At 42.5% G+C, this 24585-nt stretch overlaps 1 protein-coding gene and 1 long non-coding RNA gene across 14 annotated transcripts in view; both read left to right on the top strand.

The window, feature by feature from the left end:
- Positions 1 to 915: 915 nt before the first annotated feature.
- LOC113194608 (uncharacterized) lies at positions 916 to 12156 on the top strand. Of its 5 annotated transcripts, none has more exons than XR_013344263.1 (5): positions 916 to 1287; positions 5149 to 5223; positions 6056 to 6229; positions 11641 to 11733; positions 11874 to 12156. It is a non-coding gene; the product is annotated as an uncharacterized LOC113194608 (long non-coding RNA). The 5 variants fall into 5 exon arrangements; XR_003302316.2 differs by lacking the exon at positions 11641 to 11733 and adding an exon at positions 8320 to 8391; XR_013344264.1 differs by lacking the exon at positions 11641 to 11733 and having other exon boundaries at positions 6059 to 6229.
- A 3469-nt stretch (positions 12157 to 15625) lies between these two features.
- Positions 15626 to 24585, top strand: part of Coq8a (coenzyme Q8A) — a 35844-nt gene continuing 26884 nt past the window's right edge. For 2 of the 9 annotated variants that reach the window (XM_026405737.2, XM_026405744.2), the window contains exons 1-2: positions 15626 to 15730; positions 16109 to 16155. The gene's annotated coding sequence lies outside the window, so the exon portion shown is untranslated. Of the gene's footprint in view, positions 15912 to 16108; positions 16156 to 24585 lie in introns of all 9 variants that reach the window. The other 7 variants (XM_026405740.2, XM_077802318.1, XM_026405738.2 and 4 more) reach the window with 4 other exon arrangements.

Here is a 24585-nt window from a genome sequence, read left to right as displayed (position 1 = left end):
AGACATAGTAGACAGCAGTGTAAGCCTCTTTCCACCTTCCACTCAGGTCTCCCTCCAGGGACTGGCCAAACTTTTGAGGAGGACTTTAGACTCCCACTAAATGCGGAATAGAAGTTTGAAACAACTTTATTCAGAAAGGCTCCAGCTGATATCTGAGCGATTGAAAAATAATACTACAGATAATATCATAAAATAAAAATTAAGATCTAAGTAGGTAGGTCAGGTTTGTGGTCCCTTAAAATGCAAAAGCCCAAAGAGATTAATGTACCTAGGGGACCTGGTATAATGGCCAGGCTCTGCTCTGCTCTCAGGTTCTTTGGTTTCTTCTTCAATGTCCAGGGAGAGGAAACAGTGGCACCATGGTAGAGGCAGGATAGCTCCTCATTCCCTCTCTCCCCAGACACCAGGCACTCCCAGTCCCTCTAAGGCTTAATTTTTCCCTGAGCAATTTCCATAGGGCCTTGGGGCTTATCAGTAATTACTTCTATCAATGGTCTGAGCTCAGGGGAATATATGTAGAAGAAAGGAAGAGGTTTCCACCATCTGGTAGACAGATAGATTTTCCCTAGTAAGGGGAAGCATGTAAGAAAAAAAGTTTATGAATAAGTTCATCAGTTGTCCTAAAGATATATTATCTGATATCAGAAGATTTTCTTTGTTCCTATCAAATATTTAGGCACCAGATAAGAAGAATGAATCCAAGGTAGAAAGACACAGGGACCAACAGGGCAGCCATATGGAAGAGTTTGTTTATCTGACCCACTCTTCTCCTCTTGTCCAGATAAGGACACATGTTTGTGTGTTGACTGATGAGGACAGGAGGAGGTTTCCTGAGTGCAAAATGCCAGGCAAACCCTGAGATAAAAAGTCATAAATAGACCCAGAGGCTGACCCAGAGCCAGGCTCAGTGTCCTTGGGCTGGTAGGACTTGTAGGCTAGGTCCCAAGAGGCTGGGAGAGGGGCTGGGGATGAGCGGCTGCTGTGGAAATTTCCATGAGCTGCCCACCAGCTTTTGGGACACACTGGACTCCATGTGGCTTGGGGAGAACCTGGGTTATGAAAGAGGTACAAGACGTGGTCCCAGCTCATGAGGAGCTAAGTCCCTGGAGAAAGGAGTCAGAGTGCTTGCCAAGAAAGCAAGTGAACAAACAGGTTTCAAAATCTTAAGCCAAAGTTGAAAATAAGGTCAAGGCATGGAACAGAGCCAGGAAAAGTCAATATCACCTTCCAATTATTAGAACCCCATTTCACCTCCTAAGGAGAATGTTGAAAATACTTCATATTAAGGTAAAAGATGATTTTATTTCTTTAAATACTAACAAATGGATCAAATATTAATGTTTAAAATGCTTTTATTAGTGTATTACAGTTATACATGATAGTTGGGTTCATTTTGACATAATCATAAATGCATGGAATTTAATTTGCTCTATTTCAGTTCCCAGTGCCTCCTCTCTCCCTCTCCTCCTCCCTTCCTCCAACAATATAATAATTTTTAGAAGGAAAAAGTATTTACAATATATTATCACTTGCCAGAGCCTTAGATACTCTTATTAATTCGAGTTAAAATTACAAAATCATTTTTAACACAAAAATTTTTTTAAAAAGAAAAGAAAATTGTCAAAAGATGTTTAGAGCTATAGCTTGGTGGTAGAACAATTGTCTAACACGTGTAAGACCCTGAGTTCAATCCTCAGTGCTGAAAAAAAAAATGGCATCAGTTCTTTGACTTGGCAATTTTTACCAAAAAGTTTTAAGTATACAATTTTGTAAAAGCAGAAGTCACAACCCTCCCAGGAATTGAAGGTGTGTGTTCTTCTCTAAGAGGATTCAGATATTGTAAATGTGTGAATGTGGGTGCATACACTTACATACAACATTTGAACCCACAGCACTCACCAAAATGCTGCCTTCTTTCTACAGTTTAGATATAGTTTGAGTATGTTCCCTAGGATTTATATGTTGGGAGCTTGGTCTCTACTGTGGCAGTGCTGAGAGCTGGTGGGACCTTTAAGAGGAGGGGCTTAATGGGAGGCTCTTAGGTCACTGGGGGAGCCATCCTCAGAAGATATTAAGGTAGTTCTCCTGGGACCCCTGAACTTTTATAAGCCCAACCCCTTACTCCTCAGGCTTCCTGTTTCCATGTGATCATTTCCCACATGCACTTCTGCCACAATCCATCTGTCATTAGACCTTTACCAGAGAACAAACCAATGGGGCCACAGGATCTCAGACTTTCAACCTCCAAAACTGATGAATACAATTTCCAAGGCACTGGTTAGAATGTGTTTGTCAGCAAGAGAAAACACAAAGAGGCTTTATTGGTTCACATAACTAAACAGTAAAGTGTTAGGGGAGACTTCTTATATGTTTTAATCAGGGCTGCAGCTCCATTTCTTTCTCTGACTCTCTCTGCCTGTACTCCTTTGTGGGCTAGATTGCCATATGGCTGTGAACAGCAACTTGTGCTCCAATGAGTCTAGGGACAAAGAAGCTATTGCTTCCTGTAGCCACTGCACAGAAATACTGAGCTTCATTTTGATCAGACCATTGCATGTCCTGTGCTAACTGGCTCAGGCTCAAACAACTTTCTTTTGGGTAAGAGGTTGAAAATGGCTTACACCCTGGGTGGGGGGCACCCCCTGGAGCTACCACTCAAACTGATGGTACCTACACAATGGGAAGGAAGAAAAGAGGTATTAAGACATTCACAATGCCTACCATACCTTAGTTGCAGTTGTTTTAAAAAATTGGTGGATTTATTTATTTATTTATTTACTTATTTATGAGGTACTTTCTAAGTATCAGGTACTTTGGGAGACATAAAGACATGAAGTTTGCCAACTATTAGATTAAAAAAGACAAGTTGACAACTGCCATACAGTGTTAGGTATAATGTGAAAAAGGCATGCAAATGCTAAAAGAAAGTCTATAAAAGTGAAGACAGATTGCTTCTAGTTGAGGTGATCAGAGAGGCATCATATAAAAGAAACATTGGAATTAGCTCTCAAGGAATGAATTGGATTTCAATGATTGCAGGTGAGAAGGGAGGGCATTGGAGGGCAAGGAAGTAACACACCAGAGGCAGGAAACCAAGGGGAAGTTGGAAAGCTGGCACATACTTGTACTCCCAAGGAGCAGGGAAACTGAGGCAGGATGATTACAAGATTAAGTCCATCCTTAGCAACTTAGACCCCTGTCTGAAAATGAAAAATAAAAAGAGCTGGGGATGCAGCTCAGTAGTAAAGTGCTCTTGGGTCAAACCTCAGTACCACAAAACAAGGGAGAATTAAACAGAGGTGGCATCCCTTAGCACAAGTTCTAGAAGTTGTTGCTAGAATGAACCATGTCAGGTTGCAAGATAATGGAGTCTTTATTTTTCCCCATAAAAATTGACTTAGGCCCCCATTTGCCTGATTAGCAGAAAGCTCAGTCTGCTCCTTCATGGGGCTCCTGAACCTTCAATTTTTCCCAGATCCAAATTGTACACAAAGTAGAGACTGGAATCAGTCTGACCTTCACTTGCAGCAGAGGCCATTGGTCCTTTCAGTCTACCGGCTGACACAAGTCCCCAGGTCTCTGTGGCTCCTCAGGGAGGATGATTCCACTTGCGTCTAGTGTGTTCCTCATCCATGGTGGTTCAGAGCTCCAATCTGAGAACTCTACACTTCAGGTAAATTCCCAGTTCCCCCAACTACTGAGTCACTAGGGACTCTGGGTAACAGGTAGTTTGGGGTATCCTGTGGATGTAGAACTCTTATCTTTTCCTGGGATCCAAAGCACTCGGAGGCAGGGAGATCCCCTTCCCTAAACAATACCACAACCCGCCTTCCCTTCTGTGGACTTCCCCTTGCCACCCATTCCTGGCTCCTCACACACACCTGAGGTTCTTAGGGTGAGGGCTCCTACCCCAAGTGCCTTACCATGACCAGGGGCTGTCAGATGCCTTTCTCATTGACTCAAAGAAAGAAAACCCAAAGTTCAACACCAGAGTGACATTCTGCTCTTGAACTCGTAGGTTCATGCCTCTTAATCTTTTCCAGGATCGCTTACTTCACCCAAGGGAGCCAGCCCTCCTGCGTTCTTTTATTGCAAGTTCACATTGACGTTTAACCTCCTTGGATATTGGCAAAAGTTGTGTCCTTGATTGGTCTTCACATATACGTTGACATCTTTTTTCCTTGCAGCAAGTCTGACCCTGCCTTGATGGCTTTTCTGCCCACAGAAGGCCCTGACTAAGCCCCACTGTGTTTCGTACACATAGCACCTCTCTTTTCTAAACTGCCCTGCCCAACCTTGCTCTTGTAACCCTGGCTCTGAATATCTCACAAATAAATGGGTAAGAGGGGCTGGGATTGTGGCTCAGCGATAGAGCGCCCCCCTAACACGGGCGGGACCCGGGTTCGATCCTCAGCACTACATAAAAATAAAGGCATTGTGTTGTGTCCATCTACACCTAAAAAATAAATATTTAAAAAAAAAAGTGGGCAAGAGATAGACCCAGAATTGGGCTCAGCTTAAGGTTTCCAGCCTCTAGAATGTCTGCCGCTTTTCTAGCTTGTAAATTTTAGGACCAAATCTGAAAATTACTTCAAAAATTATCTTAAAGCAAACAAAGCTCTTTATAAAAAGTATCCCATGACTGTCTGGAGGAGAACAAAGTGAAACATGTATTCAACAACTGGGATGGCTTCCCTCACACCCTGCAGAATTGAAAGATGTGAGAATGAATCATAGGCTCTTTTCAATTCAATTGCTACTTCCTAATTCATGTCATATAATCAGTTATTTTCCCTTCACAAAATCCATATCGAGTCAGAACAGTTGCCTGTGGTGAGTGGATGGTGCTTGAAAAGAGGAACATAAAGGAACTTTTTGGAGGCATAAAATTTCTCTTTCCCCTTAACCCCCAAGCTGGGGATAGAACTCAAGGCCTCACGCATGCTGGACAAGTACTCCACCACTGTGCTACATCCCCAGAATGACTACAGACCAATTGGTGTTGGTTACATGATGTTTTCATTTGTAAAAATGTATGCATTGTAGACTGAAGATCTGTGCATTTTGCTGAATGTAAATTATCTCAATGTAAACAGAAAATTTAAACCAATGATTCTGACACATGTGGCTAATGTCCTTCTGCTACAGCATGTTGAAAAGAAATTATTCTGAAAGAAAAAAAACAATAGACTCTTGAGATGGCAGACACGCTCCATGCACAGGGTAAGTAAACAGGAAGAGAAACCACAGGTCTTGTTAATGGGCTCAGCTGGGATGTTTCCAGTTGTGGGAGCTGAGCCTCTTCTGTAATGTGCTTAATCACTTCTAATTGTGCAGTCAGCTAATTACAGTAATTAGTCTTGCCTTGGTTCAACAGGGTTGGGAATTCCTTTACATCATTCTCTTAAGGATGGGGTTGGCTCTTCCTCAAGTTTGGTTGTCTTCTTCAAATTGTGGCATGTGAACTCCTGGGGTCCCTGACATGATCTGTTGGCCTTGCATTTTCAGCACTGAGTGCTTGGGGATGGGTGACTAATCTTGGAGCCAGTGAGTCATATGTCTCAGGCCTGAGCACAGCGGGAGCACTTGGGCTCAATCCTGGCACCCCTCTCGGTTCACCGACCCAGCCCCACTTAGGTCCAAATTAATCACATTTTGAAAATAGGATTATTCACTACAGCACTGTTTGTAATAGCAAAAGAATAGAAACAGTCTGCCTGCCAGGAGATTGGTAAACTAAATTAGGATTCATCCATATACTGCAACACTGAGAAAAAATGATGAGGATGCTTTTTTGCACTGATTTGGAAAGAGCTTCAAGCTGGTATTGTTAAATGAAAAAAGAAGATCAGACACATAATATGGCCATGGCTATAAAAGTAGTGTAGGTTTGTATTTGCTTGTACCTGTATAAGGACACTTTGAAAAGAGAAGTGGATAGGAGACAAATGAAATTTAGGGTTTTTTTTTAAATAATCAAGTGAATTTGTTACCTAATGAAAGACTGAAATCAATTAATTAAAATGTTCAAAAGGGTTTTTTTTTCTTTTTTAAGTAGGAAAAAGTGTTAAGGGAAGGAGTTCCATGATCCCTCAATATGGCATTGCCCAAATTGTGGTTGTGAAGGTAGAATGGGAAATTCATCTATATTTAAAACAGTGATGGAAGCTGGGTATTTTGTTTGTTTATTTGATGCGGGGGATGGAACCCATGGTCTCCTTTATGCCAGGTAAATTCTCTACCAAACCCTAGTCCTAGAATCTGTTTCGTGTGTGTGTGTGTGTGTGTGTGTGTGTGTGTGTGTGTGTGTTACTGGGAATTGAACCCAGGGACAATTTATCACTGAGCACATCTCCAGCCCTTTTAATTTTTTTGATTTTGAGACAGGGTCTCACTCAATTGCTTAGGGAATTGTTAAGTTGCTGTGACTCTGATCTTGAACTTGTAATCCTTCTGCCTCAAGGCTCCTGAGTCCCTGGGATTACAGGCGTGGGCCACCATGCCCAGCTTAGAATCTGTTTTAATTCCTACTTTGTTATACTACTTTATTTACTCAGCAAACAAAAGAGCTATTAAACAATTACCCTCTGATGACAGCCCCTGGGGTTTGGGCTGGGCACACCAGGCAGCCATGGACAGCAGGTGTCCAGGTCATGACTCCATTACTCAGCATCTTCCTGCTTGGAAACAAATCCTCCTGTGCTGGTGGCTCTGCTCACTATGCAGTTGTAACTTGTTTTATTCTTAACTATGTGTTAAGCAATACCCCAAAGGGTCCAGGAAATCAAAAGGAATACTGACATTGTTCACAACTAGGTAATGGGATACATGAAAATTATAAATTATAAAAGTACCTCAGGAGTTTTCTCTAGATTTGAAAGTTGTGATCTTTCAACTTCTATGGAAAAATCAAGCTGTTCTACTTTAAATATAATCTGAAAGAGAAAATATTGCAAGCAGTACATAATAAATTGATTTGCCAAGTATTATGCACTGAGATTATACTTTGACTTATTTAGAAATAAAAGAAGAAATTATTGAAGTAAACTAGTTGATTTTAGACACGTACAATGTGAAAATCCTGCATTCCTTATATCTATGTATTAGTAACACAAGGGTGATCTAAAGGCACTTGAAGCATGATAGCTAATGAATCAGATGAAATTATGGAGAATATTGATCCTTTTTAAATATAACTTTTAAATTTCAACATCTGTAAGTTATTTTCATGTGTATGCATGTTAATTTAGTAAAATATAGATAGTAATACAATGTCTTTCTGAATACATATATATATATTACAATATGGGTTTATTTATTAAGGAAAAATAACTAAAATTATACAAAGTGTTCTATGTTACAGGTACCATCTTAAGCACTTTGCAAAAAGTTACTTGTTTAATTCTCAACAGTCCTGTTAGACATAGGTATTACTGTTATAGAGACAGAAACTGAGGAACAGAAAATTTAAGTTGGACAGGGCCAGTTGGTAATTAGCAGAGCTGTGATTCTAACCCAGAGTGTATCACTCCATTTTCCATGTTCTTAACCATAGTGTTTATTGAGCACTGTTTGCCAGTGACTGTTCTAGGCTCAGAGGATATAGTCTTGAACCAAAGAAATAGTTTTTGCTCTCATTGGGAGAGACATGTGATAAACAAATAGATAATACATTAGGTAATGAAAAATAAACTAAATAAGGGAGTGGGGAGTTGTTTTAAGACCAGAATAAGGGGGGCTGGGGATGTGGCTTAAGCGGTAGCGTGCAGCCCAGGTTCGATCCTCAGCACCACATACAAAGATGTTGTGTCCACTGAAAACTAAAAAATAGATATTAAAAATTCTCTCTCTCTCTCTAAAAAAAAAAAAAAAAGACCAGAATAAGGGACCAGATGGGCCCTGTTTCAGTAGGATGATAAGGTGACATTTTGTGATGTACCTATCCAAAGTGTGAGTGAGCCATGAGGACATCAGAGGGAAGAGCAAGTGTACAATCTTTGAGCTGTGACTCTTATTGACATGTTAGAACATTGCCAGGAGGTTTTTCTTGGTGGAATAAAGTGGGAGAGGGAGGTAGCATTTGAAAAATAACACCTGGAAGACACCTGGATAAGGTCATGTTGTCTTATGGAGCAATGTAAAAATTTCGCCTTTTATTCTGAGTGAGATGAGAAGTCAGCACTGGGGTGTGAGTTTAGAAATGCCATGATCTGACTTTTGCTTTAAAACAAAGGATCACTGTAGGAAGATGTGTGGGAATAGACTACTTAGTTGACTATTGAAATAATTCAGATGGTAGATGATGTTGACATATCCTAGGACAGTGGTGATGCTGACTCAGGAGGCATTTGAAGATGGATTGGAAGAAGTTGCCCACAGATTTGATGTGAGGTATGACAGAACAGAGGAGTCAAGGAGGATGCAAAGGTTTTGGTCTGAGTAATGGAAAAAATGACTGGTTCTTAGAGGGAAAAGCAGGAGAGTATAATGTCCCAGAGGCCAAGTCAAATAGCCGTATCAATAAAGAAAAGGGATGATGTCAGTCTAAATGGCAAATTCTTTGAAAAATTCTGTCCTCCACAAAAACAATGAGGAAACTGGAAAAAATGGTGAGAACATACTTTTCTTCAAAATTCTGCAAACTCACCACAGTCTTTGCAGCCGCGTGGAAAGAACTGATGGCAGAAAAATGGCTGAATCTCATTAACAGCAGTAAGCTTTGCAGTGTTTCAGCTTGCTCTAGTCTTGTTCCTCTCTCTTCAGATATGTGGTAGCCTTGGAAAATAAATCTGCATTCCTGGTACCACTTGGCTGCCACGGGAGGGAGCAGAATAGAGCTGAAAAATCTTTCTCATTCTCAGAAAATTGTCATTATTTTACCTGTGTGGTGGTTCCCTGGGAGATCTCTTACAAAGATGCCTCTCTTTGACATGGCTTAAGCTCTCGCATTGTGAAAAGCTGAGAAACTGATGTGACTCCATTTTTGAGAAATCATCTTCTACCTCAACGCCTGTCCTAAGGAAGGGGGCATGATCCTTGTCCTGGGAAAAACCCACAGAGCACTCCTAAGCACATACCCACCCTGCTGAGTTGTTTGTCTGCAAATAACAGGAGAGATCTGTGGTGCCAGGTGTCCCTGACTCAGTTAGGCTAGGTGAAGACCCATAGCAACCCCCTAGCAACCACCAATCAGCAAGAGACAGGAAAAATACCTGGGATGCCAGATGACCCCTCAGTAGTTTATGGTGGTTGATAACATGTTGGGAAACCTTGTAGTTTAGCACATATACCCCTCGTGGCCTAAACCAATCAGTTCAAAGGAATCCCCCTCTTGTACTAACCAATCACCCCTACTCAACTTGTTTCCACCACTGAATGTGCTAATCAATGTTAAGAGTTGTTTGATTTTCCCACTGTATGGAATGATTTGCTGTGTGATGTTGTGACGCATAGAGTATCCCCCCAAAACCTATAAAATCTCACTGAACAAAGGACCAGGACTCACTCCCTGGGACTGCTGCATCGGGAATGGTTGTGAGTCCAGGCTCGAGCTTGCAATAAAGACTCTTGTGTGATTGCATCAAATTCAGCTCCTGGAGGTCTGTTGGGGTCCCATGAATCTGGCATTAAAAAGCCTTTTTCCAAGGGAGAATTTATGGGAAAAAAAATTACAGGTATGATTTTTAACTCTGCAGCTGCCTGTGGTAGTGGAGAACAGTTGGGGTAAACAATAGACTAACCAAAGACCTTACATGAATTGGTGGGAAATGAGATGTCCACGTGTTCAGGAAAGACCTGAGGAGGCCCTAGGAGCTCACTTTTGAATGATCTTGAGATTCTTTTCAAGCTGAAAGTTAGCTTAAGGCAGAGCTGTCAACTGGATGGCTGAGTGTTGAAGTCATGCCCCAAGGCACACAGAGAGACTGAACTGGTTGATTTATTGGTTCCAGGCATTTAAGGAAATCTGTGTCTTATCATTAGCTGAGTATTAGGGTGAGTACAGATTTCGGTGGCCACATACAACAAAACATACAGGCTTTACAATTTAATTTAGAAAAGTCATTAAACAAAGAAGAACTATAACAAGTAGCAACTATAGACCCTGGGAAGGGAGAAGAATATGATTTCCATAGATGTCACATTATGTTATTTAATATGTCCAATTTTCAGCAAAAATTATAACATGTAAATATACCAAAAAGTGTGACATATACCCAAGGTAAAAAAAATGAATTAATAGAGACATAAACAATGTTCCAGACATTGGACTCACTGGACAAAGACTTTAAATCAGCTGTTTTAAATATATTCAAAGAGCTAAATGAAGCTAAAGAAAATTAAAGTCTGAGAATAATGTCTCACATTATTACTAATAAAAACATAGAAATTATAAAAATAATTACAAATGTTCTGGAGTTGAAAAATACAGTTATCAAAATGAAAAATTCATTAGTGGGGCTCAACAGCACATTTGAGCAGGCTGGAGAAAAAAAATCAGCACAATTGAAAACAGGTCAATTATTAAAGAAACAGAGGGAAAAGAATGAAGAAAAATGAACAAGGCCTCAGAAGTCTGAGTACAATGTACCTATAATGTGAATCCCAGAAGGAGAAAAAGGTATAAAAAGAATATTTGAAGAGGGCTTAGGGGTAGAAATACTTGCAGAGAATGCATGAGACCCTGTGTTTGATCCCTAGCAGTGACACACACACACACACACACACACAATTTATTTGAAGAAATAATGGCAGAGATCTTCCCAATTTTGATGAAAACATTAATCTTCTTGTTTAAGAAGTACATACCTCCAAATAAAGTAAACCCAGACAGCTTTACAACTAGACAACATCATAACCATACTGTCAAAAGAGGGGGCTAGAAGGCTGTGACACGACATATTTAAAGTGAAGAAAAACAAAATGTCAACTAAGCATTCTATATCCAAAAGAACCATACTTCAGAAATGAAGGAGAAATTAAGACATTCCCATATAAACAAAAGTTGAGAGAATTAATCACTAACATATCTTCCCTATAAGAAATAAAGGATGCCCTCAGGCTTAAATGAAACAGCAACTAAAATTCCATATGAAACAAAGGAGTTTGGTAAAGGAAACTTCATAGGTTGAATATAAAAGGCAGTATAAATATATGTTTTCTTTATATTTTTTTTTACCTCTTTTAAAAAATAACTACAAAAACTGGGCGAGGTGGTGCATACCCATAATCCTAGCAGCTCGAGTGGCTGAGGCAGGAGGATTTCAAGTTCAAAGCCAGCCTCAGCAATGGCAAGGCACAAGCAACTCAATGAGACCCTGCCTGTAAATAAAATTCAAAAAAGTGCTGGAGATGTGGTTCAGAGGTCCAGTGCCCCTGGGCTCAATCCCTGATACCAATAAAAAAATAATAATAACTACATAAGACAATAATTATAAACTTATGGTGATGGGCAAACAATGAATAAAAATGAGTTTGTGTGACATTACAAAAGGGGGTAGAGAATGGAGCTATAAAAGTGTGAAGTTTTAATGTCTTATTGAAATTAAGTTAGTGTCAATCCAAACTATACTGCTATGTTAATTAATGAGAAAGAAGGAAGGAGTGATGAACTGTGATAGTCTCTGCTTCCTGATTCGACAGCCTGAGCTGGTTTCTTCTGCCATGATGTTCTGCCTCACTTCTCTCACAGAGCAATGGAGTCAGGTGTCTGTGGACTGCCACCTCTGAAACCTTGTAAGAACCACACTGTATGTGCTGAGTCATGCCCATCTTCAGGGAGTGTACAGTCTTGTGGGGAAAATATGTGAAAGCAATGATTGTACTTTTGAATGCTGATGCCTGTATAATAGGATGGCATACTTTATTTCCCACAGGAGATGGGAGCAATCAAGAAGACCTCACAGAATTCCCATTGTTCTGGTTCTGAAGCAATTATTTGACAGGGACATGGGAAACCATAAAGGAGAAGCTCAGCTAATAACAATATAAAGACACTTCTGATAAATAGAAACAGAATCAAGGGTGATTTAGGTTGCTTTAATCACTCTGTATGGATTTTTTAATTGTATTAATGATGATCACATTTGTGTTCCATTCAAAGGTTCATTTTATATAGATAAGTGCTTGCCAAGAATGTATAACATTAAAGTCAAAATAATGAAAGTACACAGATTATATATTCTACTTCTTTTTATATTATTTATAATTGGTCATGCAATTATATTTTTAATGTTTTAGGAACTGCTTCAAGTATGTGAAATCTAAAAGATAAAACTCAGGTCAATAAACACTGCTTTCTTATCAGGTGATCAATCAAAAGGAACAGATCAAAATCGATAATATTATTTTTAAAATGTTGGTGATAGTTTAAAACCTGAAAATTGACCATTTGATTTGGCAACATGAAAAGTCACCAGTGAGCAGTTTTAGGGGGATGATAGAGGCAAAACCTGTTGTAGCTTTTCATTACTGTGACACAATACTTGATATGATCAATTTCAGAGGAGGAAAGCTTTGTTTTGGCTCATAGTTTTTGATGGTTTCAGTTCATGGTCAGTGGGCTCCCTTGCTAGCTCATGGAGACAGCAGGTGGCAGGGGAAATTGCTTACCTCATGGCAGCTGGGAAGGAGGGAGAGGGAGAAGTAAAGGGAGAGGACGAGGAAGAACGAGAAGGAAAGGGAGGAAGTGGCTAGGGTCCAGGTATACCCTTCACGGACACACTGCTAGGTCTTACCTCTTGAAAGTACCACCACCTGCCAATACTGCTACAGGTTGGGGACCAAGCCCTCAACATGTGGGCCTTTGGGGGACATTTTAGATCCAAACAATAGCAGCCTGGCTAGATTTTGAAAGGATCAGAGAAAAGGAAGTAGAGACAATGAATATAGATAATTCTTCCAGGAGTTTGTTAAAAACGGCAGTAGAGAAATGCAGGTGAGTGAAGAGTAAGAGATATTTCAAGAGACTTGTGTGTTGATGAAAATGTTTTACCAGAGTGGGAAAAACTAAGGGCCTCCTCTGTCTTTTTAGTAAAGAAGAAATTGGGAGATTAGAAGGAAATGTTTAAGAGTATCAAGTTCCTTACCAAAATGTCCCAGGCACAGACATTGTTGTTTATTGGGAGAATATGTATGTATATATGCATATGCACATTTTAGTGTTTTATTGAATAATACTGTACTAATATATTATCCCGGTTAGGACAGCAATACAAAAATATAAAATTTTAGAAGTTTTAAGATAAATTTGAAAAAAATATTAAGATGACATCAGCTGGACTAGGTACAGCTGGACTAGGTACAGCTGGATTAGGTACCCTAAATCCCAGAATGTCAGGAAGCTGAGGCAGAAGAACTGCAAGTTCAAAGCCAGTCTGGGCAACTTAGCAAGACCCTGTCTCAAAATAAAAAACAAGGGGTTGGGTCATGGCTTAGTGGTAGAGTGCTTGCCTGGCATGTGTGAGGCCCTGGATTCAATCCTCAGCACCACATATAAATAAAATAAAAAGATCCATTACAACTAAAATGATATTTTAAAAAACAACAAAAAAATAAAGGTTAAATTTCTAAAAATAAAATTTTAAAAAAGGTCTGGGGGTGTAAGCAGTGGTATAGTGCCACTGGGTTTAATCCCTAGAACTTAAAAAGAAAAGGCATATGATCATTAACTAATAGCTTAAGGAATGACAGATGCTCAGAATGAGGTATCTAGTGAATGAAATCCATGCTTCAAATGTTTTCTTGCTATTTTTGAGTTTTGTGGCTGTCTTATTAGCTACAGTTAGATCCATCCTTGTTCCTACCTTGCAGAGAGGCTGACAAGGAAGAGTAGTAAAGACTGTTATTAATTTATTGTTCACCTTACCTGTCATTATTAGTGTTATCTTCAGTCTGGACTGTCTTTGCACATATCTTTTAAAAAACATTTTTATTATGTGGAATTACAAACATACGTAGTCTATATTACATTATGTTCATTAAACCCCATGTACCCATCATTCTCCTTCCATAATTATCAACTCATGACCATTCATGACTCAGTCCTGTAATATTTTAAAGCTAAGTCCATACATCATATTATTTTATCTGAAGTAATTTGGTATCTCTCAAATGTAAGGACTCTTAAAAACCTAACTACAGTATCACTATATCATTTGAAAAGAAAAAGAATTTGCAGGAAACCTTAACTTGCAGGATTGGGGAATGCTTTGCCAAAATAATAATAAAAAAATAGGGCAGGAAAAAGAAATGTGATTTACCATAATAGAGCAGAAGTCATTATTTCTCAAGGAGTAGGTATTAACCTAACAAAGATGCGTTCTTTTCAAAGACTAACTGAGGAGCATTTCTCTAGTAAACGAGACTGGTTGTCCTTGAAAATAAAACTTATATTTGTGGTGGTGGGTTATGCTTGTTTTCAGATACTTCAGGAGAGAAATTGGCCCTAGCATTGCTGGTAGAATGCGACTGAATTGGGCGGAAGCAGCCAAGTAGTTCTTTTTCCCTCATTTGTGGAACCAGCGCATCACATTCCCCCCCCCCCCACACTTCAATCAGCAGAAGCAGAGTTGTTGAAAATCACAACCTGTTCCTATTGCAGTCTGAGGGGGTAGAGTGGTAAGATACAGGGGTGGATGAATCCTAATGTGGGGGTCACTAGATGGGAACACTTGGAAGGCCACAGGCAATATAAAGAACAATTAGTGTAGTAGGGAGAGGTGAGCACCCTGAGAAGGCCTTGAGGCTTGGCTGGTTTTTTTCTCCTGTGTGGTGAAAGGGAGCCAAGGTATGGACCTTGGTCCAAACGTATCTTCGCTGTGTTCTTCAAGTGGCAGCTCTGATGTGCCACCCACTGACTGAAGGTACCGCAGGCGCTCTCCTCCGGGCTTAGCTCCTTCCACCTGTTGGCCTGTCCCCAGCTGTTAGGAGAGCCGCACCTCTAGTCATCAGTGAGGAGAACAGGTGCCTCAGCTCTAAATTCCGCCCCAACCCAGCAAAGGCTGTTTTGAGAATAGTGCTGTCACAAAGTAAACACAATTAGCCTAAGAAGAAAGCTGGATAAAGTAGGAGGGCCAGGACACTAGAGGTGGAAGTGCGTTCTGCTTTGGCTGCCTCGCTTTCCCCTTCCCAGAGTGCTTTTCATGGAAATCGGTAAGAGGCCCTCTCCATACAAAGATGGGAAAAGGTGCAAAGCTCGCCGGTTCCTCAAAGTGCACCGTGCCCCTAGCAGTCGCCTGCTGTGCCTCTCGCTTACTCTCCCAGGCCCTTTCGGAGCCCCAGCTAGCATTCGCAGGGACGTGACGTGCACGTGGCCAGTCAGTGCGGATGCGCCGGAAAAGGCCTGGACTCAGGACGCAAGCGCGCGGGCCACAAACGCCGCTTTTTTAACTAGGGGAAAGGGCAGCAGGGCCGTGGGGGGGGGAAGGAAAATGGGAGGGACTCTGCCCGCCATAGTAGCATCCCATTGGCTGATCTCGCTCCGCCCTTGGTTTCGATTGGCTGCGGCCGCGCGCAGGGCCCAGCACGCTCCCCCGCCCTGCGCCGTGCGGCGATGGGTAGGCTACGACGGCACAGCCAATGGGAGTAGCTTGGAGGGGCGGGGCCAGTCAACGCGGGGTCTCATAGGGCGCCAGCGAGTATGGTAAACAGACCCCGAGCGCGTGTTAGGCGCCCGCGTTGGCACGTACCGAGCGGCGCGAAGGTGACCGAGATCTCAGCTTAGTGCCTCCGGGTAAGGCTGCCACCCGCGGGCCTACAGCGTGCTCGGGCGCCTTCCGGCTGAGGCAAGTGCTGGCCTCACCACCTGTCCAGGCCATTCTTGCAGCCTCAGGTGACAGCGCGGGTTCCTGCTGCGAGTTTCTCTGGTCTCTGAGCTCCGTAGCGGGTTGCACTGGGTGCGCTTCAGGTGCAGGGTAGGGGCTGTGCAGTGGTCTCCCACCCGCGTGCCCACCTCGGCCAGCCCGCCTTGTTTCGGGGAAGGCACAAAGCCGTATGTCTGGAATGCGACCCAGCAACCGGGAGGCGCTGCCACCTCCAGCTGGTGTCTCTTGTTTGCCAGTATAGTTTCCCTGCTTCGTTTTCTCATAATTACATGTGTTTTAATTTCCAGGTCCCCTCCTACCGTGTGTCTGGGAACTCTAACTGCTTGTGCTGCAGGTTTGTAAGAACTTTGACCTCCTTAAGGGGATCCAGCTGTTGGGTTTCACAGGTGGGGGTTTGGGGTGAACTTGGGAACCTTGTTAGTTCTTTCCTCCATTTGCTTTACTTTGATCCTTCCTCCTATTTTTCCAGGCACTGGAAAATATTATTAGTGGTCTGGGCTAAATTTCCTAAGCTAGACTTTCCCTGGCTCTTGTCATTCATGCACAGTGGCAACATCTCTTTCTGCCAAACTACGCTTGTTTTCCCATGTGTAGGGTGAAGGAGAACGCTCCAGAGGCAGGTCTGAGTGTTAGGAGTCTCCATTTGGATGAGAGATGTCATATTCCTGAAGGGTGAAAGTCTTTGTGTGTCCTAAGCCTGGGTTGGGCTTGCAGCCTGTTGGAAAACTTGTCCATGCTCACTTGGGCCTTCATCTGCGTGACAGGACTCAGGAGCTGGGCATTCCAGGCCTACCTCCTTGCCAAAGGATTTGAACATGCATTGATGCCAGCTTACCAGTTGTGCTGTGGATAGGTGGGTCATACTGGCAGGACGACTATTGAGAGGAAGCCCCTTCTCAGGAGAAGGGACAAAAAGGAGAGATGGTTCACAGGAGGATCATCTTTAAGACTGAAGTGACAGTTTTAGGTGTTTGATTTAGCCTTGCAAGTATGCAGACAATGCAGAATTGTTGAAATTGTTGGCCTGACCTCAGATGATTCAAAGGAAAAGTGAAATGGCAGTCTGGACACCTTTCTTAGAGCTAGTGCATCACTTAGGATAGGGTTTCTCAACCTCCAAACTATTGACATTTTGGACTTATGATTCTTTGTTGTGAGGGACCGGTCCTGTGCATTGTAGGAGGTGTAACAGCATTTTTGGCAAAGTAGCCACCCTGATTCTCTGTCCCACCAGTTGTAACAATTGAGAATGTCTCCAGATATTGCAAAGGTCTCCTGGAGGGAAAAATTGTCTTTGATTGACAACCACCCAGATAAGACTAAAAAGGGTCATCTCATGCTTCCAGAGGCCTCTCTCAGACCTGCCCAGGAGTAGTTGAGAGGTTTAGAGAGAGGGCAGTGTTATGCCACCTGCCGTAAGCAAACAGTAGAAGCTGTGCATATGGAGCTTTAAAGGAGTCCTCACCTGAGCACTGGGTGGCAGAGGTGAAACCTGCCAACAGAGAGAAGGTAGAAATTCATGGACATTTACTGTGTCTGTAAGGATGTGTAGTGGTGACTAGTGGGGTTGGGAGTTCTGAGGAAGTGGAAGACCAGTAGTTTCTGTCTTTGGGGATCTTGCAAGACTCTGGAATATATGCACATGAAGTGACCATTGGCCACTTTTTTAGTAATGAGCTAACAAGTGTAAGCTGCCTGAATGTTGGCAGAGAGGTCAGTTCATTTAACAATAAGCAACTTTTCCAAGGTGGTGCTTTACTCATCCTTACTTTTTGCTCACACATCTCTGTGTCTTGTGGGAGGAGGCCAGGCGTGTGTGTTCAGGGAATAAGTGTCTGGCTGCATTTAAAACATACATGTGTGTACACCCCCCTCCACCTGCCCTTCTAGGAGTTTAATAATGGTGCAGCATGGTAATCTACTATTTGTGGAATTCCTCTATAGTTGATCATTATTATCAATGACAGCCATTTATTTTTGTGCAGAGAAAGATGCTTTACTTCTGAGTCTACATTTTGCTTAGATTTAGCCCAGAATTTATGCCCTCATCTGAGTCTCAATATAGTGGACATGTAGAGAACCTGAAAAAAAAAAAAACAGTGATTATTGAGTAGGGAAAGGAAAACATCCCAAGCACCTACTATGAATTTCTGTTTCTTTGTTTTTAATTTAATCCTGTAGGAATATATCGGGAATTTCCTGCAACACTTCTTGGTCAGTTACGAGGTCTTTTGGGTGCCCTTTGTTGCCTATAGAAAAGGATTAGGAAGGGAGGTCACTTCTCCTTTCTCAAAGAGAAGTTTGGAGACGTCTATTATTGGGAAGCTCAAAACTTGGCAGGATAATTTTCCATCAAGGGCCATGGACACTGAGTCATTATCTTTGTCAGTTGAAACAAGAGCTGTGTGCAAAATTAGACTGGAATATTTAGCTAAAGAGTTGTCTTGATCTGACAACTGGAAATAGTTCCAGCATTCCTGTTAAATAACAGTCGAGACTTGGGGAGAGCCAGTGCAAGTGGGGAGCTCAGGGTCCAGTTTCTTCCAGAATTATACATGTGGGAGGGGTGAAGCCAGGGAGACAATTTGAGAGAAGGGATGGTGGCACATCCCAGGACTTAAGGACAAAGGGAATGTAGAACTCAAGTCACAGACTAAGAGAATATATACAGGTAGAATTTATAGACTAAGTGGATACAGGGCTGCGATTTCTAGTTGAGGAGAGAAGCTGAGTGATGGTGACTGTACCCTTAGAGGGTACAGAAAGAGCAGGAGGAGCAGGTTTGGGGGAGATGGTGATGTTAGTGTTAGACATGATGGAGCTGAGGTACCTGTGGGTCTATTTTTTCCTATTCTTGTTTATTAAGATATAATTGGCATGTGGTAAATTTTCCCTTTTTAATATGTAGCCCTACACAGTTAGATGGATGCATATAGTAACATAACCACTCACAATCAAGGTGTAAAACAGTTCCATCACCCTCCAGCATAGAGCATCTTTGTAGTTAACTGAGAGATTTGAATGAGACTATATGGCACAGACGTGTGTATCTTGTTTTTGTTCTAGAATTGCTTTAAGTGGGTAAGAGGGCCTCCTGGCTTAAGAGGGAGGCAAGCCTTTTTATTAGCTAGCTGTGGAAAGGCAGAAGCAGCAATGTGCAGAGCAGGGAGTCAAGAGGGCCTAGGGCCAGTCATGCTGTGGAACAGTGAAGGAGGAGGCCAGAGAGAGTGCACAAGGGAGAGTTTCTGGGTCTGTGGAGCTGGCAGGAAACTCTGTGAAGGGTGTTGACAGAGGCCGGATGAAGCGACCTACTAGCTTAGACCATCAGTTGTCACAGAGGGCAGCTTGGGGAGCAGGAGAAACAAGTGCACCATCTTTGGGAGTTGTTAGCGGTGAAGGAGAAACGTCAGCAGAAGTTGTTTGGTGCAGGAGAGCTGAGAATGGGTTTGTGGGCTTGAGGGGGAAAGGCTTTTGTGGAAGGTGAAATTGAGGGCAGAAGAATACATAGCTCTTAGAGATAGGTTAGGGAGGAGAACGTGTGGGAAGAACTAGGAATTTGAGGATATTCGGGGAAACAGGTCTGCTATGGAAGGAGTAACAGAAAGCCAGACCCAGTTTCTGTCATAGGTGTCTCAGGGTCCTGCCTCTGCCATCCTTTGAGGAGCTGGTTGCTCCTGATAGAAGCAAGAGTATGTGTAGAGGGGAGGCAGCTCTACAGCTCAGAGTTTCCCCTCTCTACCTCTGTGCTACTCACTGGATTCTCCCAGGCTTATTTACTGAGCATGGCCACTCCACTTTTCTACCTCTCCATCTTTTTTGAAACATCTGGGGAGTCTCCCCCTGATATAGGTATATTCATAGAGTATAGGCATATTCATAGAATATACCTAGTTCTTTTGAGCATTATCCTTTGCAGACTCTGTTAAATCCATGTTTCTAGGACTATCCCTGTGTGTCTCCTTGTCAATTCTCTGTGCTCCAGGAGTAAACGGCTTCTTCTGAATCCCTGGAAATTAGAGACCATCCTAGGTCAAGTGCCATATTTTACACATGAGGATATAGGACATGCAGACCTGAGGAGAACTGATGTGCCTGTGTGTAACTTGGTTGGTGAGCTGGGCCTGGAATCCCTGGGTCCTCCCTGTCAAGCCTCATCCCATTCTGTGTATTGTCCAGAGCTAGAGGACCTGGTAGCAGTGTCCCTACCATCTACTGGGCTGGATGAGAGGTCCAAGGGACTGTTCATATGAAAAGAAATGTCAAAGTCCAGAGCCTGGGGTTGGTCCCACTGTTTGTTCTTTGGCACAATTTTTGCTTGGCACTGATTCTGGCTCAGAGGAGGGTGAAGGAAAGAACAGGTTGCCTGGTAAGCTGAAGGTGGTTACTGTTTGACAGGTGCTTGAGCAAACAGCTCAGATCTTTCTAAGATTGAGAAGAAACTCGCTGACTCTTGCTCCCTAGGGTGTTTATAACCGACACTTGGCCCAGCAAAGGGTGGAAGCTGTGCCACAGCCAGGTTGGCTGTATGGCCCACTCATGCCTCCGTGGAGCATGGTTGACAGGCCAAGGCAGACTTGCCCTCTGGGGAGGAGGATCTTTCTCCTCCCCGTCCTTTCCTCTCACTCTTCATATAGACAAGGAATGGGGCAAAATAGAGGTGTATTTGTGTCCAGCTCATGAACAGCTCATGAAGCTGGCATGGATACTTCCCAGCGTGGCTCCTGTAAAAATCTCTTTAGACAAGGGATGTTGCTATTGCCATGTATGTAGCTGTGCATACCGAGGGGTTCAGGGTGATCACCAACAGAAAGGACATTTCCTTGGGTTCAGCAACCCTGTTGTAAGGAGCATGGGCAGGTATTTATGTCTGCCCCGTTTCTAAGGCACTTCAGGGCAGCTGCCAGCACTCTGCTGAGTGCTGTCTCATACCACAGTGCCAAATAAACCACACGAGTCCTCAAGAGAGGGTGAGCCCTGCCTGCCTCCCTGACTTAGACTGGATCCTGTACCGGGAACGTGGAGCTGGGGATATAAATAAAGGGATTACCAGGCTGATCTCATCCATGTTCAGGCTGAATCTCATTCCAGAGTGTCTGTGTGGTTGAATTTATACATTTTATCTATATATAAGTAAAATTATTATCTTTTGACAAAAAGTCTCCGTCTAAGTTGCCCAGGCCAGCCTTGAACTTTTAGTCCTCCTGCCTTAGACTTCCAAGTAGCTGGGATTATGGTGTGTGCCATCGCACCTGGCTTGTTGCAATAATATTAATAATATCAGCTAAGGATTTTTTTTGTGTGTTTTTGGTGCTGGGGATTAAACCTAGGGCCCCCCACATTGCTAGACAAATACTGTATTGAGCTATATCCCAACCCTTTTTAAAAAGGGGAAGAGGACACTCAGCTCTCTGTCGCCTGGCTGTGCCTTGGGATTCTGGCCCTCTCTGGGAAATCAATGGAGGCTAGAACTCCACTTTCTGCTACTTTTACACCTCCCTCCCCTGGTAAGGATATCTTAATTGCCCAGTGTGTGGAGAATGGAGGCTTGCAATCTGGGACTTCAAAACCATACTCTTTTGCTTGTTTACACCTCTAAACTAATAAACAAGTTGTCTGAGCCATAATGGATATAGGACCTAGCTCTACTTTTTACAAGTTGTGTGACTTTGAACACATTCTTAACTTCTCTGTCTTTGCTCTCTCAGCTACTGTGTTGGTCAGCTTTCTATCACTGTGTCAAATTACTTGAGAAAATCAACTTAAAGGAGGAAAGATTTATTTTGGCTCATGGTTTTAGAGGTTTCAGTCCATGGTCAGTTAGCTCTATTGTTCTGGGCCTGAGGTGAGACATGGTATGAGGTGAGGAAAGGCATCACAGAGGAAAGCTGCTCTCCTTTTGGCATCAGGAAGCAGAGTGAGAGATTGATGAGGACAAGGTATACCCTTCTAGGGCACATTGCCAGTGACCTACATCCTCTAACTAGGTCCAACCTCCTACAGTTTCACCACTTCCCAATAATCCGTTCAATTATGAACACATCAGTGTAAGAATCCATTGATGAGATCAGAGCCTTCATGGTCCAATCAGTTCTCAAAAGCTTCACCTATGAACTTTGCTGCCTGGGGGACCAGGCTTTCAACACATGAAACTTAGATCTAAACCATAACAGCTACAAAATAGGCACTGTACCTACCTTTTAAAAATGATCGCGTTAACACATCCTTGCTTAAGTAGAACACTTAGCACAGAGCCCAGCATGTACTAAATGCTCAGAAAAGCAGTGGTAGTTACCATCATCATGTTGTGCTGGTTCTACTTCTCACAAAAGCATTTGGGGGAACTGATTAAATTCATTGAAGGAGAATGTCTGAATAATTGCTGCTCAACAAGCCCTTGTGTGTGTTAGCACAAGAGTATATAATTATTGCTGGGTGCAATGGCTCATACCTGTAATCCAAGCAGCTCGGGAGGCTGAGGCAGGAAGATTGGGAGTTCAAAGCCAGCCTCAGCAACTTAGCAAAGCACTAACAACTCAGTGTATTTTAAAAGATAAAATAGGGCTGGGGAGTATCTCAGTGGTCGAGTGCCCCTGAGTTCAAACCCTGGGTCCAAAAAAAATGAGTATATAATTTTCAAGGACTTTCAAGAAAAAGCCCAGTATCTGGAAGCAACTTTAAGGGAACATGAAGTCCTTATAGAAGACAATTTGAGGTCCAGAAACTCCTTTCCTTCCAAGGCAGGACTCCACAGGCCATCCAAAAGGCTGTGGTGACCATGTGTTGACCATGCTGAGCAGCCCTGTGTACCAACCTCTCATCCACAGCAGACAGATCAGCCTGTGTGGCTCACCAGGAGGCCACTCCTGCCCTGCAGACACGGCTGTGCAGGCCTTGGGGTGGAGGCAGCAGTGAGTCTCCCATCTGTCTGCCCATCTGCTTGTGTGTCTCTTCTAGCCAACGCCCCACGTTTCATGGATGTGCCCATACCCAGTGCTTGCCCAGCCAGGGGCTCTTGTTAAGAATTCTATGAAAGCATAGGAATGAAGGGATGATTACATGGTAGATGAATTTATATGAGCTCAAACTGTGGACTGACAATGGCACTTGTCTGTTAAGATGAGAGGAGGGAATGCAGGTAGTCTCAGTTATGGCTGGGAGTCCTTTGAAGTGGCAAGAGGAAGGAGAAGAGATGGTCAGGAAGTTGGCACCCAGCACCCCCTCACACACCCCAGGCATGACCCCCTTATTAAAAAAATTTTTTTCGGGGGGACTAGTTGTAAATGGACAGAATGCCTTTATTTAATTAATTAATTTATTATGTGGTGCTTAGGATTGAACCCAGTGCCTCACACATGCGAGGTGAGTGCTCTGCCACTGAGCTACAACCCCTGCAGCATGACCCCTTTATAAGCAGCAATTAGGGGCCACTTTACCATAGATAACCCAGAAAAAGCTGGTCTAGCCTGGGGCCTTAGGCTATAGTGGGGTGAGCCTGTTTCTTGGGGTCAGGAGCAGAGCTTAAAAGGGGATCTTTGCTCCAATACCAGTCTGCGTGATAACTGTAGTTGCTCCAGTACGACTCGAGTGACTTCCAGATTTCCAGGGATAGAGCTGGAGCTGTGGCGCAGTAGAAGAGTGAGTGCTTGTCTAGTATGTGTGAGGCACTGGATTTGATTCTCAGCACCATATATAAATAAATAAAAAATAAAGGTCCAGATTTCCTGGGATAATTGTGGTTATAGTTTACACTATTGTGTTAGGAGTTGACTTACTTTGTCTTTAAGGGCCTGAAAGTGAATATTTGGGGTTTTGTAGACTTTAGTTCTCTCTGGCAACTATTCCACTCTTATATTGTAGCAAAAGCAAAATAACAAAAAACTCAATCAAACAAACAAAACAAACAAACAAACCCAGCAGTCATAGACACACAGGTGAGTGAATGAACATAGTCAATATATAAACGAATGTGCTGGGTGTGTTCTAATAGAACTTTATTTACAAAAATAGGCAGCAGGGCCAGATATGGCTCTAGGACCCTGGTTTGCCCTCTTTCTGCCTAAAAAGATGCTAGTAATGTTACCTGACTTTATTTCTGGTTCAGCAAATGAGATTTTTGTACACAATACTTAATTCTGGATTTTTTGGGGAGAGAGTGTAAGCACCCATTGATTATTCTGTCTTTTAGCACTTGGGCCAGTATTAGGGGAGGGCTGTGTCAAGTGGTTTTCACACCATTTATGAGAAGGGAAGTTGACCCTCATTCCCCAAAGTGGGATGACCATGTTCCATCTGCCTGTCAGTCTGTCAGGGGCAGTTGTCTTCTGATGGACAGTGGCTAACCAGGGGCATGTTCATTATTTATAGCATTCTGATCTGTCACCTTCACCTTCTGCCAGTTCTGCCCTGAACAAGCACTAGAGGGATGTGGGAAAGTTATTTTTTTTTTAATTGCAATTTGTATACTTGCTTTTTTAAAAAAATAAACAGAATATATATAAGATTATTTTTAATATAATTTTAATATTGCAAAGGTAAAGCATAAATTTTCTGTAGAAAATTTTATAAACTATTAAAGAAATAAATAATTTCAAATGAATCTATTGTCCTACCACTCAGAGAAAACCACATGCTTTTAATGTTTTATTGTTTTGTGACCTTTTTTTCATGTGGGGACATGTGTTATGCTTTCTTATTTGCCATAAGTACCTTTCCCAGTGTCATTTAAATGGCTGTACCTGTGGATGTACCAGTATTCAACTAATGC

This window comes from Urocitellus parryii, chromosome 9 (genome assembly GCF_045843805.1).
Source record: "Urocitellus parryii isolate mUroPar1 chromosome 9, mUroPar1.hap1, whole genome shotgun sequence".
Taxonomy (NCBI): Eukaryota; Metazoa; Chordata; class Mammalia; order Rodentia; family Sciuridae; genus Urocitellus; species Urocitellus parryii.
This window is presented reverse-complemented; position numbering and strand designations above follow the sequence as displayed.